The sequence below is a fragment of the Carassius carassius genome, chromosome 26 (genome assembly GCF_963082965.1).
Source record: "Carassius carassius chromosome 26, fCarCar2.1, whole genome shotgun sequence".
NCBI lineage: Eukaryota > Metazoa > Chordata > Actinopteri > Cypriniformes > Cyprinidae > Carassius > Carassius carassius.
Window position 1 is genome coordinate 22,709,953 of NC_081780.1, and position 19,097 is coordinate 22,729,049.

Genomic DNA, 19,097 nt, shown 5'->3' on the forward strand with positions numbered 1-19,097 from the left:
AATGAAAACTCCATAATCATCGGGAAGAAGGAGGCCGGAAGGATATAAAACTGGAGCGACGACAGTTAAGGACGAGAGAGGACCAGGCCTGGATTTTATTTTACATACCCCCATCGCCCCTGGCAGGCCGGGGGGTACTCCCGAGACTGCACTCTACGGGACCGCTCACGGGGACCTGCGGGAACCTGGGGGTAGGACAGACGAGGCGAGAGAAAAGGAGATGGAAGGAGGAGCGACAGAGACGAGAGAGGAAATTTTTTTTTATAATTCCGGTTCCCAGACGCACTGGAGCTCGGCCCTCCACCAGCTGGGTGATCTCCTCCGTGGTGCCTGGTGGTGGCACTGGATGGCCCTCGGCGGATGGACGGTGACGGCTCCTCCGGTTTGGGGCAGCCGGCAGGAGTCCCCCGTTCCCTGCTCCTCCGGATACCTTAACGGAGGCAGCAGGCTCCGGCCCCCTGGCGAACGGCGCCGACTCCTCCGCTCCCTCACGGACGGCAGCCACCCCTCCACATCGCAGGTGGCCGGTAGCGAGCTCGCCCGTCCCCGGCAACTCACTCCAGCCCACCGCCTCGAGCGTCCATGGCGGCACACTCCACACCGGATTCACCACAGCGGCGTGGGATCTTCAGCAGCGCGTCCCTCCTTCTCCCGGGTTTCTGCACCACTGTAATAATAAAAACTCAATAATCATCGGTAAGAAGGAGGCGGGAACCGGCGGACAATCAAAATGAAACTTTAATAATCAAAATAAACACAAAACAGCGCATCAGCCCCTCGCGGACGACTGATGTGCACAAATAAAAACCAAAACATAAAATAAAATCCAGGCCTGGTCCTCTCTCGTCCTTCACTGTCGTCGCTCCAGTTTTATATCCTTCCATGTCCTCTGTAGGACTCGAGACCGGAGGTGGGCCGCAGGTGTCGCTCATTTCCCAATCACTCCACCGGCCTCGCTCGTTCCCACATCCCTCGGCCCCGCCCCACTCGTCACAGCCATGTAGACAGAGAAGGGAAGTGGTCCAAGAACTGAGCCCTGAGGCACCCCAGTAGTTAGATGTTGAGGCTTGGACACCTCACCTCTCCAAGATACTTTGAAGGACCTATCTGATAGGTAAGACTCAAACCACTGAAGTGTGGTTCCTGAGATGCCATTTGCCAGTAGGGTTGATAGGAGGATCTGGTGGTTAACTGTGTCAAAAGCAGCGGACAGATCAAGCAGGATAAGTACTGAAGATTTGTATTATGCTTTTGCCAGTCTTAGAGCTTCAACAACTGAGAGCAAGGCCGTCTCAGTTGAATGTCCACTTCTGAAGCCAGATTGGTTGCTGTCAAGGAGATTGTTGTGTGTGAGAAATGTAGAGACTTGTTTGAACACAGCTCGTTCAAGTGTTTTTGCAATGAAAGGAAGAAGGGAAACTGGTTTGTAGGGCTGCAACTAACGATTATTTTGATAATCGATTAATCTGTCGATTATTTTTACGATTAATCGATTAATCGGTTTATGTACTTATATTTTAGTTTTTTCCATTTTTTCCCCAAGTAAATTATTAATAAATGGTCTTTATCATTCAGCATATATTTAAGAGATTTTAACCATTTTGCACTGTCATATCCTCATCAAAAATATACCTGGAGTTGTTTTATTGTGTTAGTAATCCTTTGTCGAACTCTTCTGCAATCAAAACACTGACCCATACTCTAGCAAATTTTACAAGGAGATTTCAAATAATGTTTTCACCATAGCAGTCCTTAGAGCTCCTAAAGTAGTTTAACATCCTGAACAAAGCTTATTAAGGAATCTTTCAGAACATATTTTCACGAAGAATAAGGATAAAACAGAATAAAATTGCAGTGCATTGTATTTTATTATTTACTGGGAAACAGCTTTATAGCTTTTGCTGTGAAATTGTAAACAATCCTTCAAAAAAAGTGCCAATGGCATGAAACCTGAATGGAACTCACAATTTAAAGTAAAATCCATCAGAAGGTTGTCCAGAAAAAAAATAGGACACACACAAAAAACCTGCTGTGTGAAAAAGAGCAGTGAATACTTAGAAAAAAAAAAGTGCATTTCAAATATCTACATTTACCTCTCTCATTCAGTCATAATTAGGCTGCACGACTGAATTTTGAACTGGTAAACGACAAACTGATCACAGAACATGTTTGTAAAGCTTTAAATGTTAACTGTTAAAAAGCAATGTTATCAGCTTTTACGACTAAACATTTGCAAACAACATTGTACTGGAGAATCTGCACAAATGAAAGTCTTAGGGGCAGTTCACAAATCGCGCCTAAAAACGCGTGGAAAACGCTAGGCGCGCCGCTTTCTCCTTCTTTCCAAAGCGCTCGCGCAGAAGCGCCCCTGAGGCGTCTGCCTTTGCTAAGCAACCGTGACGTGCTATCTCCTTGAAGACGCGGAAATTTCAGCAAAGGATAAATGGATTTGCAGCTCAAAAAAATCGCTTGCAGTAGCTCTGCTACTAAATTTATTTCAAAATGGAAATCCATATACAACTATGATCAGCTGTTCCTTTCATCTTGACTGAGCTTTTAACGTTGTTACGGGAAAGGATGAAGCTGATTGTTTAGTTCTTGTCACATGACCCGAGGTGCGGTTGCGGCATTCTGAAAAGTTTAAATGTTTTTAACTCGATGCGGTGTTGGAAATAACGAACTTGAGCGCGCAAAATACGCGATATGTGAACGTCCCCTTAAACAGTGCAGTAGTGCAGAGTTTACAGGTTACTCTTCTTTTTTAAAGGCTCAATGTAAAGTACTCCCACATCACGCTGAATGCTGCAGACATAGACATCATATGATGTCCGGTGGCTCATTACTGCCACACTTTGGTCACCGCAGATTTGAAATATGCACGAAATGAGCCGCTTACGGCAAATAAAAGTTATTTGGCAACGAATCGATGACTAAATTAGTTGACAACTATTTTAATAATCGATTTTAATCGATTAATTCGATTTGTTGTTTCAGCTCTACTGGTTTGTAGTTCTCTAAAAGAGATGGGTTAAGTTTGGGTTTCTTAAGTAGTGGAGTTATACGTGCCTGTCTAAATGATGAGGGAAAAACAACAGTGTGGAGGGAAGTGTTGATGATGTGAGTGAGTGCAGGTACAACTGCAGGAGAAATGGCTTGAAGGAGATGAGATGGAATAGGATCAAGCGGGCAAGTAGTAGGGTGATTAGAAAGGATGAGTTTTGAGACTTCTGCCTCAGAGAGTGAAGTCAAGGATGTAAATGAGTGTAAGTTTGCTGGTGATATGAGCTTGACTGATTGTGGTGTGGAAAATTGTGCACTAATCTGTTTAATTTTATTAATGAAAAATGTTGCAAGTCGTCAGGTATTAGAGATGAAGCAGGAGGACAAAGAAGTGAGGAAAATGCGAGAGTTAGATGAATTGTTAATTTTGTTATGGTAGTATGTCATTTTAGCAGAGAAGACATTAGCAGAGAAAGAAGATAGGAGTGACTGATACACAATAAGGTCAGTAGTATTTTTGGACTTGCGCCACACCCTTTCAGCAGCTCTAAGCTTAGAACGTTGTTCGCGTAGAACATCAGATAACCAAGGGGCAGAAGGGGTGTTACGGGCTGGCCTGGAAGATAAGGGGCAAACAGTGTCTAAACAAGATGTGAGAGTGGAGCAGAAAGTATCAGTAGCACTGTTCGCGTCCAAAGATGCAAACAGTTTAGAGGAAGGAAGTGAAGATGAAACCATTGCAGATAGCCGGGAGGGTGAAAGTGTGCGTAGGTTACGTCGAAAGATGACGTGGAGGGGTAAGTGATGTGTACGGGACAATGTTGAGGTTAATAGTGAGGAGGAAGTGATCGGACGTGTGCTGTGGAGTAACCAGAACATGATCTGTAGAGCAGTGTCATGTATAAGTAAGGTCCAGTTGGTTGCCTGATTTGTGAGTAGCAGTAGTTGACACTCAGTTGAGATCAAAAGAGGCAAGCAGAGAGTGGAAATCAGCAAACAGAGGTTTATCTAGATGGATGTTGAAATCTCCAAGCATAACTAGGGGAGTACCATCCTCAGGAAAGGTTGAGAGCAACACATCTAATTCATGCAAAAAGTTACCCAGTGGTCCTGGGGGTCAAGAGACAACTACAAAATGTCTTTTAAAAGGGTAGGTAACAGTAACTGAATGAGATTCAAAGGAGCTGTTGATACCCAAAGATGGCAAAGGATTACATTTCCAATTATTAGAGATGAGCAGACCAGTACCTCCACCTCTTCCAGTCAAACGGGGGGAGTGGGAAAATGAGAAATTATTGGAGAGTGCTGCAGGTGTAGCAGTGTCCTCTGGTTTGATCCAGGTCTCTGTTAGGGCCATGAGATGAAGCTTTGAATGACTAATAATAGAAGTAATGAAATAGACCAGAGACCAATAGAAAAAGAAAGTGTTGTATAAACAGATATAGGTAAAGTGTGCAGGTTGTTAAGATTGCGCTGTCTAAATTGTGTGATGTGTGGTTTGCAAGTGGTATTGATAGTAGGGATCTGGAAACACATAGTAAGATTTGGTTATAAACATTATTACCTGTCGGTCTCCCTGCCCGGTGGAGTCGCACGGTAGAGTTGATGGTCTTTACAGTCTTTGGTCTTCACACGAGGAGGGCTTAACTGGAGGGCTGCCGCGGTATACTAATCTTTTTTAAACCCGACAAAACGGAAATTGAATTCAGCTGAACGCACTTTACTGTTTATCACAACAAAGGACTAAGCAAGCGCACAACACTGACAACGTATGCGATAGAGTACGAGACCAAACGCAGTGCGTCTCAACACAGTAAACAAACAAGTGTTTCCTAGCAACGACAATTGCGCTAAACACTAATGAGACAAGAAATAAATACACTTACGATCTGCTTTTAACTGCCGCTGATTTAACTGCTTCTCACAAAGGGTATTTCTTTACACTCTCTTGGCTGGCGCAAGCCAGAGGCAACAGCGGCAAGGAACCAAAACTCCATCGGTGACAGAATGGAGAAAAAAACCTTGGGAGAAACCAGGCTCAGTTGGGGGACAGTTTTCCTCTGACCAGACGAAACCAGCAGTTCAATTCCAGGCTGCAGCAAAGTCAGATTGTGCAGAAGAATCATCTGTTTCCTGTGATCGTCTGAGACAAGGTCTTTGCAGGGGATCTGAATCTGGGGCTCTAGTTGTCCTGGTCTCCTCTGTCTTTCAGGGCTATAGAGGTCTTTTATAGGTGCTGATCCACCATCTGGTCTGGATACGTACTGGATCCGGGTGACTGCAGTGACCCTCTGATCTGGATACAGACTGGATCTGGTGGCTACGGTTACCTCGGAATAAGAGAAAAACAGACTAATATTAGCATAGATGCCATTCTTCTAATGATGTAGCAAGTACATCGGGTGTTATGGGAAGTGTTCCCTGTTCCGGTTTACCTAATTAATGCAGCCTAAGAATCCTTTAACGGATTTGGATAGTACATTATTACATTAGTTTGTTAAACGAAAACAGGTTAAAGAGATGGGTCTTTAATCTAGACTGCATCTCGAACAATGTTAGGTAGGTTATTCCAGAGTTTAGGCGCCAAATAGGAAAAGGATCTGACTCCCGAGTTGATTTTGATATTGTAGGTATTATCAAATAGCCTGAGTTTTGAGAATGCAGCGGACGTGGAGGATTATAATGTAACAGGAGCTCATTCAAATACTGAGGTGCTAAACCATTCAGGGCTTTATAAGTAATAAGCAATATTTTAAAATCTATACTATGTTTGATAGAGAGCCAGTGCAGTGTTGACAGGGCCGGGCTAATATGGTCATACTTCCTGGTTCTAGTAAGAACTCTTGCTGCTGCATTTTGGACTAACTGTAGTTTGTTTACCAATCGTGCAGAACAACCACCCAATAAAGCATTACAATAATCTAACCTTGAGGTCATAAATGCATGGATTAACATTTCTGCATTTGACATTGAGAGCATAGGCCTTAATTTAGATATATTTTTGAGATGTAAATTTATGAACACTTCTGTTTTTTCAAAATTTAGCAGTAAGAAATTACTCATCATATAGTTTTTATATTGAATATACATTCCATTACTTTTTCAAATTGGTATGTTTCGCCGGGCCGCTATCATCAGCATAACAGTGAATGCTAACAATGTGTTTGCTGATGATATCTCCAAAGGGTAACATGTAAAGCGTGAAGAGTAACGGCGCTAGTACTGAGCCTTGAGGTACTCCATGCTGCACTTTTAATGTCAATGTCACCTTTATTTATATAGCGCTTTAAACAAAATACATTGCGTCAAAGCAACTGAACAACATTCATTAGGAAAACAGTGTTTGTCTTGAGCGCCTGACATCTTGGCAAATTTAAAAGTGCTGGCTAATGCTAAACGTAAATACAGTAAGATTGTTATTCATGCCGGCGCTAATGATGTTCGACTTCGCCAGACGGAGATCACTAAAAATAACATTAAAGAGGTGTGTGAACTTGCAAGCACGATGTCAGACACTGTAATATGCTCTGGTCGCCTCCCTGCTTACCGTGGTGATGAGATGCATAGCAGATTGTCATCACTCAATGGCTGGATGTCTAAGTGGTGCCCACAGAATAACATAGGTTTCATAGACAATTGGACGAGCTTTTGGGGCAGACCTGACCTGTTTAAAAGAGATGGTCTTCATCCCTCCTGGGGTGGCGCCACTCTTCTCTCTAGAAATATGGCAAATAGTCTTAGTGTTTATACTTGACTAACTGGGGCCCAGGTCAGGAAGCAGACAGACTGGCTAAACCGACCGTCTGCTAGCTGCCTCCCGTCACAGAGGTCAGTTAATTCTCAGCACATAGAGACTTTTTCACCTAGATATCACACTATAGAGACTGTGTCTGTTCCCCGAACTAGAAAAAACAAAAAAACGTCCAAACCAAGTTAAGATTAACAATTTAATTGAGGTTCAACAAATAAAAAACAGAAGCAATATGGATAAACAAATGATAAAGCTTGGCTTATTGAATATCAGATCCCTTTCTACGAAAACACTTTTTGTAAATAATATGATCACTGATCATAATATAGATGTACTCTGTTTGACAGAAACCTGGCTAAAACCTGATGATTACATTATTTTAAATGAGTCCACCCCCCAAGATTACTGTTATAAACATGAGCCACGTCTAAAAGGCAAAGGTGGAGGTGTTGCTTCAATTTATAACAACGTTTTCAGGATTTCTCAGAGGGCAGGCTACAAGAATAACTCGTTTGAAGTAATGGTACTTTATATAACATTATCCAAAGAAACAAATGTTAATGATAAATCCCCTGTTATGTTTGTTCTGGCTACTGTATACAGGCCACCAGGGCACCATACAGACTTTATTAAAGAGTTTGGTGATTTTACATCTGAGTTAGTTCTGGCTGCAGATAAAGTTTTAATAGTTGGTGATTTTAATATCCATGTTGATAATGAAAACGATGCATTGGGATCAGCATTTATAGACATTCTGAACTCTATTGGTGTTAGACAACACGTTTCAGGACCTACTCATTGTCGAAATTATACTCTAGATTTAATACTGTCACATGGAATTGATGTTGATGGTGTTGAAATTATTCAGCCAAGTGATGATATCTCAGATCATTATTTAGTTCTTTGCAAAATTCATATAGCCAAAATTGTAAATTCTACTTCTTGTTACAAGTATGGAAGAACCATCACTTCTAACACAAAAGACTGCTTTTTAAGTTATCTTCCTGATGTATCCAAATTCCTTAGCATATCCAAAACCTCAGAACAACTTGATGATGTAACAGAAACTATGGACTCTCTCTTTTCTAGCACTTTAAATAAAGTTGCTCCTTTACACTTAAGGAAGGTTAAGGAAAACAGTTTGACACCATGGTATAATGAGCATACTCGCACCCTAAAGAGAGCAGCCCGAAAAATGGAGCGCAGGTGGAGGAAAACAAAACTAGAGGTATTTCATATTGCTTGGCGGGAAAGTAACATATCCTACAGAAAAGCATTAAAAACTGCTAGATCCGATTACTTTTCTTCTCTTTTAGAAGAAAACAAACATAACCCCAGGTATTTATTCAATACAGTGGCTAAATTAACGAAAAATAAAGCCTCAACAAGTGTTGACATTTCCCAACACCACAGCAGTAATGAGTTTATGAACTACTTTACTTCTAAAATCGATACTATTAGAGATAAAATTGCAACCATTCAGCCGTCAGCTACAGTATCACATCAGACAGTGCACTATAGACCCCCTGAGGAACAGTTCCACTCATTTTCTACCATAGGAGAGGAAGAATTGTATAAACTTGTTAAATCATCTAAACCAACAACATGTATGTTAGACCCTATACCATCTAAGCTCCTGAAAGAGGTGCTTCCAGAAGTCATAGATCCTCTTCTGACTATTATTAATTCCTCATTGTCATTAGGACATGTCCCCAAAACCTTCAAACTGGCTGTTATTAAGCCTCTCATCAAAAAACCACAACTTGACCCCAAAGAACTAGTTAATTATAGACCAATCTCGAATCTCCCTTTTCTGTCCAAGATACTAGAAAAGGTGGTATCCACACAATTATATTCCTTCTTAGAGAAAAATGGTATATGTGAGGATTTCCAGTCAGGATTTAGACCGTATCATAGTACTGAGACTGCTCTTCTTAGAGTTACAAATTATCTGCTCTTATCATCTGATCGTGGGTGTATCTCTCTATTAGTTTTATTGGATCTTAGTGCTGTGTTTGACACAATTGACCACAACATTCTTTTGCATAGACTTGAATACTTTGTTGGCATCAGTGGAAGTGCATTAGCATGGTTTAAATCGTACTTATATGACCGCCATTAGTTCGTAGCAGTGAATGAAGATGTATCCTATCGATCACAAGTGCAGTATGGAGTACCTCAAGGCTCAGTACTAGGGCCGCTACTCTTCACGCTTTATATGTTACCCTTGGGAGATATCATCAGGAAACATGGTGTTAGCTTTCACTGTTATGCTGATGATACTCAGCTCTATATTTCTTCGCAGCCCGGTGAAACACACCAATTTGAAAAACTAATGGATTGCATAGTGGATATAAAAAACTGGATGACGAGTAATTTCTTACTGCTAAATTCTGAAAAAACAGAGGTGTTAATTATAGGACCTAAAAACTCTGCTTGTAATAACCTAGAACACTGTCTAAGACTTGATGGTTGCTCTGTCAATTCTTCGTCATCAGTTAGTGTCATATAATGTGCACATGTAAATGTGACTTTATAGCTTTAAGGGCATTCTGTTACGTACGCACGCGGGGGCGTTGCCCTAGGGGACGGAGCGTTGCGTGAGTCTTTAGTTTTGAGAGCACTTGTCTGTATGCTACCTGCTGCACGATTGTAACAATACAGAGTATTCATTGAACCTGAGACTTGTGTGGACATTTGAATCGTCCAAATGAATGGGCTGACTGGAAGCAACGTTTCCTGCGATTTCGGCTGGCCACTAAACTGAGTAAAGAGGATGGCGAAGTACAGGTCAGTTCGCTGATTTATGCTATGGGGCCTGAGGCTGAAAACATTTTCAAGTCTTTCACATTTGAGACGGCGGGGGATGAGAAGAAGATCGACGTTGTGTTGGGAAAATACGACGCATACTTCTATCCTAAACGCAACGTGATTCACGAGCGCGCCTGTTTTCACCAGAGATCGCAGCGGCCCGGTGAGAAAGCGGAAATGTTTATCAGAGCCCTTTATGAGCTATCAGAACACTGTGACTTTGGTGTAAATAGAGACGAACACATCCGCGACCGCATTGTTGTGGGCATTTTGGACAAGGATTTGTCACGTAAATTGCAGCTAATGGCTGATCTTACACTTGCCCAAACAATTACAACTGTCCGCCAGTCTGAGGAGGTTGCACTCCAAGTTCACCTGCAGGGGGAGTCACATGCAGCAGTACAGGAAATCCGCGGGAGAGGATTAGGCAGAGGAAAGCCCAAGTGGAAACCTAAAAAGAGAGAAAATGACCAAGGAGACGCAAACTGTGGAAAATGTGGAAAATTGAAACACAGAGATCCGGAAAGGTGCCCAGCCAAGAACTCCACATGCAACAAGTGTAAGAAGGTGGGTCACTGGGAAAAGAAATGTTATAGTAAATCAGTCAGAGAAGTGACAGAGACTGTTTCACAGACACCATATTTCCTGGGTGCAGTCACAAATGAAAACGGAAGTGATGAACGATGGACAATACAGTTTACAATTGGAACAACACCGGTCAAATTCAAAATTGACACGGGTGCAGATGTAAACATTATGGGAGCAGAGGCGTTCAACAAACTAGTTCCCGACAAGAAACTGGAGTCATCTAATATCACACTGTACAGTCCAGGTGGTCAGCTGGACTGTCTAGGAAAGTTCCAAGCCAGCACAGAATATAAAGGAAAGCCATACTGTTTTCCAGTATACGTCATCAGTGGCCGCAACGCAAACAATCTGCTAGGCAGAGCCACCGCAATGACCATGGGGCTTGTGAAACGTGTCGAGGAAGTCCACACAGCGTTCGGTGAGCACGGGACACCCAAAACTGAACCTGTTAAAATCCTGTTAAGAGATAATGCTGAGCCATACACAGTGCACACTGCTCGTCGTGTCCCGTTGCCTCTACTGCAAAAAGTAAAAGAGGAATTAAAACGCATGGAGGAAAATGAGGTGATTGAGCCTGTGACTGAGCCTACTGACTGGTGTGCGCCTATGGTGCCAGTTCCAAGGAAAAATGGGAAGGTGCGCATCTGTGTTGATTTGAAGAGGTTAAACGAGGCTGTAAGGAGAGAGAGGTATGTCCTTCCAACTGCTGAGGAAATTACTGCTAAACTCAGTGGCGCAACCATGTTCACTTCACTGGATGCCGCCTCCGGGTTTTGGCAGATACCTCTGCACCCTGAAAGCACCAAGTTAACCACCTTCATAACCCCTTTTGGGAGATATGCGTTTAAAAGACTCCCATTCGGAATCACAAGTGCTCCGGAAATCTTTCAACGCAAAATGACTGAGACCCTTAATGGTCTGGTAGGCGTGGCTATCTTTATGGATGATGTCCTTGTGTATGGAGATACTCCAGAGCTGCACGACCAACGTCTCAGCAAGGTGCTGGAAAGGATCGAGACAGCCGGCCTGAAGCTTAACAAAGAGAAATGTAAGTTTAGGCAGAACCAGCTTCACTTCTTGGGTCATGTCATTGACAAATCAGGTGTGAGGCCCGACCCTGAAAAAGTCAAAGCAATCCACGAGCTCCCACCACCACAGAACGTGCCAGACCTAAAGCGTATTTTGGGCATGTTTAACTACTTGGGGAGATATATTCCAAATTTGTCTACAGTGTGTCAGCCACTTTATGAACTGTTAAAGTCCAAGTCAGTATGGACTTGGGACCATCCTCAGCAGGAGGCATTCCAGCGGATTAAAGACATCCTGTCCACTTCTCCAGTCCTGAAGTTCTATGATTTGAACCGGCCTACTGCTGTCTCAGCTGACGCCAGCAGTTATGGTATAGGCGGAGTCCTGTTGCAGTTACATGAAGAGGAATGGAAACCTGTGGCATACTGTTCACGTCGCCTGTCTGATGCCGAGACCAGATATGCACAGATTGAGAAGGAGTGTTTGGCGAGTGTCTGGGCCTGTGAGAAATTTGAAAAGTATCTGTGTGGCCTTGAGAGCTTCAAATTGGTCACCGACCACAAACCCCTGGTGCCACTCATGAATCAGAAAGACCTGGACAACGTACCAATACGGTGCCAAAGACTACTCATGAGACTTATGAGATTTAAACCGATAGCCGAATATGCACCGGGGAAGACCTTAACAGTGGCCGACACACTCTCACGGAGTCCACTACAGTGCCTGGAAACGGAGACTGACACTCACTCAGATGTAGCGTGCTATATAGCAGCCATTGTAGACGCCCTGCCTGCAACCCCACATAAGCTTGAGGCCATAAAGACAGCTACAGCAGCCAACTGTAACCTTCAGCTAGTGTTGCAGTACATAAAGGCAGGGTGGCCAGATTACATAGGCCACGTCCCGGCAGCAATCAGAGAGTATTTTCCCATGAAAGCTTAATTATCTGAATGCAATGGGATCGTCATCAGAGGCAGCCGTATGGTGATTCCGGATGAGCTGAGAGAAGAGATCCTGAACCGAATACATGACGGACACCAAGGTTTGACAAAGTGTAGAGAGCGAGCCCATGCGTCCGTATGGTGGCCCAGCATATCAACAGCAATCCAACAAAAAGTCCAGTCCTGTCAGGTATGCCGAGAGATGAAACCTAGCCAGCGGAAAGAACCTCTCATCTCTACCCCCCTTCCTGACCGGCCTTGGAAGAGACTTGCTATGGACCTGTGTGATCATAACAAACACACCTACCTTGTCGTGTCTGATTATTTTTCCCGGTTCCTGGAAATACTTCACCTGCCGACAACCACTGCCTCGCAGGTAATCTTGAAGTTGAAGACAGTGTTTGCAAGATTTGCCTGTCCAGACGAGGTTGTGTCTGACAATGGGCCTCAGTTTTCATGTCTGGAATTTAAAGACTTTGCAAGAGAGTTTGACTTTATACACATCACTTCTAGTCCACACAACCCCCAAGGGAATGGACATGCAGAGAGAGGGGTTCAGACCGCTAAAAGAATCTTGATGCAGAAAGACCCTCTGCTTGCTCTTATGTGCTTTCGGTCAACGCCTTGCACCACCACAGGCGTGAGCCCGGCAGAGCTACTCATGGGCCGGAAGATAAAGACAACCCTTCCAACACTGGAGGCAAATCTACAGCCCCGATGGCCTGATCTGGAAACGGTCAGGACTAAGGATGCATGGGAAAAGGGGAAACAAGCATTCTACTTTAATCAGCGCCATGGAGCTAGGCCCTTGCCTTCTTTAAAGCCAGGTGATCCCGTCCTCATGAAGCTGGACCATCAGAAAGCCTGGAGAACACCTGCCGTTGTCACGGGAGACAGCACCACACCACGCTCCTTTGTTATTGAAACACCTCAGGGAGCAACTTTGAGACGCAACCGGCGTCACTTGCAGCATGTACCTCCGGTAGCTGGAGACACTCACCCTCTAGCTCCAGATGGACTAAAGCAAGGCGCTGCCATACAGCAGCCTGACTCTGCAGTCTTCGCTGACACTGCATCACCAACCCCCAGTGTCAAACTGCCAGAGACTCAGACTGGATTGTTCCATACCCGGTCTGGTAGACTGAGTAAACCTGTTGAAAGGTTGAATCTGTGAAGGTGTGGCTATTTTATTCATCTTTGGAGCCATACACTGTGGGGAGGGGAAAAGACGACTAAAAGGAAATGTTTGTTGATTTTGTGGACTGAAAAGTTTATTTACACTGCAAAGAGAGCTTACGTTCTAAGGCTTGTTTATACATTGCACAGATTAATGTTTGATGCCTACTAATACTAGTGCCTTACTGTTCAATCAAGTGTAGTACCGTTCAAATGTTCAGTTATAGGAACAGTCAGGATATCTTTTGTATCTTGTGTATCCTCAGAGAAAGAAACAAAACTTAAAAGGGGAGATGTCATATAATGTGCACATGTAAATGTGACTTTATAGCTTTAAGGGCATTCTGTTACGTACGCACGCGGGGGCGTTGCCCTAGGGGACGGAGCGTTGCGTGAGTCTTTAGTTTTGAGAGCACTTGTCTGTATGCTACCTGCTGCACGATTGTAACAATACAGAGTATTCATTGAACCTGAGACTTGTGTGGACATTTGAATCATTTACAGTTAGGAACCTAGGTGTGCTACTTGATCGCAATCTTTCCCTAGAAAGCCACGTTTCTAGCATTTGTAAAACTGCATTTTTCCATCTCAAAAATATATCTAAATTACGGCCTATGCTCTCAATGTCAAATGCAGAAATGTTAATCCATGCATTTATGACCTCAAGGTTAGATTATTGTAATGCTTTATTGGGTGGTTGTTCTGCACGCTTAGTAAACAAACTACAGCTAGTCCAAAATGCAGCAGCAATAGTTCTTACTAGAACCAGGAAGTATGACCATATTAGCCCGGTCCTGTCAACACTGCACTGGCTCCCTATCAAGCATCGCATAGATTTTAAAATATTGCTTATTACATATAAAGCCCTGAATGGTTTAGCACCTCAGTATTTGAATGAGCTCCTTTTACATTATAATCCTCTACGTCCGCTACGTTCTCAAAACTCAGGCAATTTGATAATACCTAGAATATCAAAATCAACTGCAGGCGGCAGATCCTTTTCCTATTTGGCGCCCAAACTCTGGAATAACCTACCTAACATTGTTCGGGAGGCAGACACACTCTTGCAGTTTAAATCTAGATTAAAGACCCATCTCTTTAACCTGGCATACACATAACATACTAATATGCTTTTATTATCCAAATCCATTAAAGGATTTTTAGGCTGCATTAATTAGGTAAACCGGAACCGGAAACACTTCCCATAACAACCTATGTACTTGCTACATCATTAGAAGAATGGCATCTACGGTAATATTTGTCTGTTTCTCTCTCGTTCCGAGGTCACCGTGGCCACCAGGTCCAGTCTGTGTCCAGATCAGAGGGTCACTGCAGTCACCCTGATCCAGTACGTATCCAGACCAGATGCTGGATCAGCACCTAGAAAGGACCTCTACATCCCTGAAAGACAGTGGAGACCAGGACAACTAGAGCCCCAGATACAGATCCCCTGTAAAGACCTTGTCTCAGAGGAGCACCAGGACAAGACCACAGGAAACAGATGATTCTTCTGCACAATCTGACTTTGCTGCAGCCTGGAATTGAACTACTGGTTTCGTCTGGTCAGAGGAGAACTGGCCCCCCAACTGAGCCTGGTTTCTCACAATGTTTTTTTCTCCATTCTGTCACCGATGGAGTTTCGGTTCCTTGCCGCGGTCGCCTCTGGCTTGCTTAGTTGGGGACACTTCATCTACAGCGATATCGTTGACTTGATTGCAAATAAATGCACAGACACTATTTAACTGAACAGAGATGACATAACTGAATCCAATGATGAACTGCCTTTAACTATCATTTTTGCATTATTGACACTGTTTTCCTAATGAATGTTGTTCAGTTGCTTTGACGCAATGTATTTTGTTTAAAGCGCTATATAAATAAAGGTGACATTGACATTGACATTGAAGGATGCAACAGGCGGCAATCATCCTTGGGGTGAACAGCCTCCTCTGTGGGGCCCTCAATAAGTGTTTTCTACATCCCAGGGGTGTGCTCAATAATAAAACAGGCTCAAACTTATGTTAATCAAAATTCATATTAAAAATGTATGATGTATATCAGAGTCAGAAAAGTAATATCTTGATGTGTCTCCTGTTTGTGTCTAATGAGAAAAAAAATAGTTTTCTTACTTGTGGCAGGCTGGTGGTAGACTTAGATTAGATTCAACTTTATTGTCATTATGCAGAGTACAAGTACAGAGCTAATGAAATGCAGTTAGCATCTAACCAGAAGTGCAAGAATACAGTGTTTTATATACATATAAGTGCAGAGTAAGTGAAGCTATGATTACAGAATGTACAGTGGAGTTGCTATATACAGTATTGAGCAGAGTATGTACAGAATATAAATAGGAATGCAATCTAGGTATTGTACAGTATGTACATTATGAACAGAGCAATGTAGGCTTATATACACATTATGAACAGCAGCAACGAGATAACAGTGGTAATAAATACAGTTGGATGAGTGTGCAAAAGTATTGTCAAACAATGTATTATATGCAAAATAACAGTAGTGCAATTCAATTTTTATAGAAATAGTTTACTGTGCTTTGTACAGTAACAACTTTAGACAGTTTACAGTGCAATACTTTGAACAGTGTGCAGTCTGTGCAAAATATGAGTAGTGCAATACATGTATGTAAAGTTCTGTGACCAGAGCAGTAATAAAGCAGGTGCAGGTTAGATTGGTGGTGTGGAGTTCAGAAGTGTCACAGCCTCGGGGAAGAAGCTCTTCATGAGCCTACTAGTGCGGGAGCGTAGAGTCCTGTAACGCCTGCCGGATGGAAGGAGGGTGAAAAGACCATGGTTAGGGTGAGAGGCCTCCTTGATGACGTTTCTTGCCCTGCCCAGACAGCACTTGTGATAAATGTTCTCAATGGACGTTAACTGAGTGCCAGTGATCTGAGTGTACCACCAGCTGGATTGCTTTGCGGTCCGATGCGGAGCAATTGCTATACCATACTGAGATGCAGTTTGTGAGTATGCTCTCAATGGTACAGCGGTAGAATTCCACAAGGATCCTGGGATTCAGGTGAACTTTCTTAAGGCTCTGTAAGAAGTAAAGGTGCTGCTGTGCCTTTTTGACCAGTGTGGAGGTGTTATGGGACCAGGTGAGGTCATCAGAGATGTGGATGCCAAGGAACTTGAAACTTGACACACGCTCCACTACAGCTCCGTTGATGTAGATGGGTGTGTGTGCATGACTCCTAGTCCGCCTGAAGTCCACAATTATCTCCTTTGTCTTCTGGGTGTTTAGTTCAAGATTGTTGGTGGCACACCACACAGCCAGGTGCTGCACCTCATCCCTGTAGGCTGACTCATTGTCATTCTTGATCAGACCTACCACCATGGTTTCATCTGCAAATTTGATTATGGTGTTGGAGCCATATACAGGAACGCGGTCATGGGTAAAGAGGGAGTACAGGAGAGGGCTCAGTGTTCAGAGTGATGATGGAGGAGGAGAGGTTATCTAACTTAACAGACTGAGGTCTGTTAGTCAGAAAATCTAGACTCCAGTTGCAGATGGGTGTGCTGATTCCAAGCTGGCTGAGCTGGCCTTTGAGATGGCGTCCTCTGTTGACCTATTGCGTAACGGGTACAATAGCGATCGGCACATGACAAGGGTATCATGTAAAGATCCTGGAATGGCAATTTACACATCTATAGCTGCATCAAAGTCACCCTGCAGTAAAACTGAAGCGAATTCAGTTCAGCTTATGTGTTTGCCACTTAAGAACGACATTTTACTAATTTCAGGAAAACACAACAATACAATACAAATACATACATTACGAAGAGATAACAATTCTTTATTAATGATATTCATATTTAGAAACAACAACAAATAAATGTAGAAATAAATGTTAAAGGCTTATTTGAATACGTACTGTATAACACAAACAGACAAAAATACAACTCATTCTCTATATATATAGAGAGAGAGAGAGAGAAGAGAGACCTGCCCTGATGTTTCCAACACATGTAGATTATATATATATATATATATATATATATATATATCATACAGATATGTGCATTTTTATTTTATTTTAGACATTAGCGCGTAACCAGGACTTTTATTTTCGTCTGTCGTTTTGACGTCATAAGTATGCGCCGCGCTGCTCTGCATCTGTTGCGATTCGGCTGAGGAAAGGTTTGCGTTTTTACATTTAAAAGTGTTCAAAGTGCAACCCGTTCAGGCAATTTAACTTCTTTCTTCTATTCTTTTTTCATTTCACAAGCGATGTTAAATGGCTTAATTATCACTGAATGAAACATTGTAATAGTTTGTCTAACATTAATAAACGTTGTTTTATAAAGCGCATCCACACGTGAATAACATAAAATGTGCGTCTCATTTTTCTCCCCAATTCGTGATCAGTAAAGTAAAATCGAACTCGGTCATTTCATTCATCATTCATCATTAAAGTACTAATGAAGAACCGGAGCTGGTCGAAACCACGAGTCAACTGAATCTATTGTTTAGTGAAATGATTCACTATTTTGAATCGCTCGAATCACTGCCGAGACCTGACGCTCAAATCAGTGTGAATGCAACGAGAAGAACAAACACAAACATGTGTAAACAGCATTTATGGGCTGCTAATGTTTTCACGAACATGAAATCTATTCATGTAATCTACAAGTCGATAAATACCTCTTTTAAAACATAAAAACATAAACACGAAGTGTCTAATTAGCATTATTTTATGAATTTGTAGTGTTCGTTATGAGTGTTTTTGGCTTATCAAGTCATTTAAGGCCATTAACCACCACTCTGACTTGCTTCTTTACCAGTGTGCTTAGCTGACTATTGGGACGCACTCCAATATTTTGGATTTATTTTTCTTTGTGTTAACTATCGTTATGTTCAAACACACAGGAGAAACTCCTGGTGAATCAACTGAGATCCACGTGACACACAGTTTAAAGATGACTTTTATTAAAGAGGAGAGTGAAGACCTGAAGATTGAAGAAGCGTTCAGAATCAAACAAGAGGAACAAACAGGTCAGTTTTGATTCACATTAGTAAGGCTCAAGTACACATTCATCAACACCTAACCAAAGATGTGTACCAAAAATTTACAATAATAAAGATAATATGTGAAGTCCCCATTATTACAATAATACTGTCAAAACAGATTGTGGGTGAAAAACATATAGCATTAATGTTTTAAAGATTAATTGTGATTCTGTATTAACATATGTATTAATATTATTGTGTGTGTGTGTGTGTGTGTGTGTGTGTGTGTGTCTGTGTACATCGTGCGTGCATAATTATTAGGCAAGTTGATATTCCAATCATAATTTTTTTCCAAGCACATTTTATCAACTTCGAACCATATCAATCTCCATAATTTAATTTCTTTTATGGAATCATTAATCATTTATAAGTGATGTATAATTGTCTATGAGGGCATGAGGTGAAAAACTTAAGTGTGCAATGTGCTTTAAGCAGGTTTTCTTATAAAGTATAAAAGAGACCTAAATAAGACTGAAAAGTAAATATATATATATATATATATATATATATATATATATTAGGGGTGTAACGATACGCGTATTCGTATTGAACCGTTCGGTACGAGGCTTTCGTTGGACTAATTAATTATATTTGGAAAATAAAAAAAATTGTGAAATATAATGATATGCGTTCAACAAGGTAGCCCAATAACCCAAACGACGTAACAGGCAACGCCCCTGACACCCCCGAAGAAGAAAAAAACACCAACTTATATGTTTATGTTAGGCTACTCAGTCAGGCGCTCGCTCACTCAGTAATACACACTGAAGGCTCGT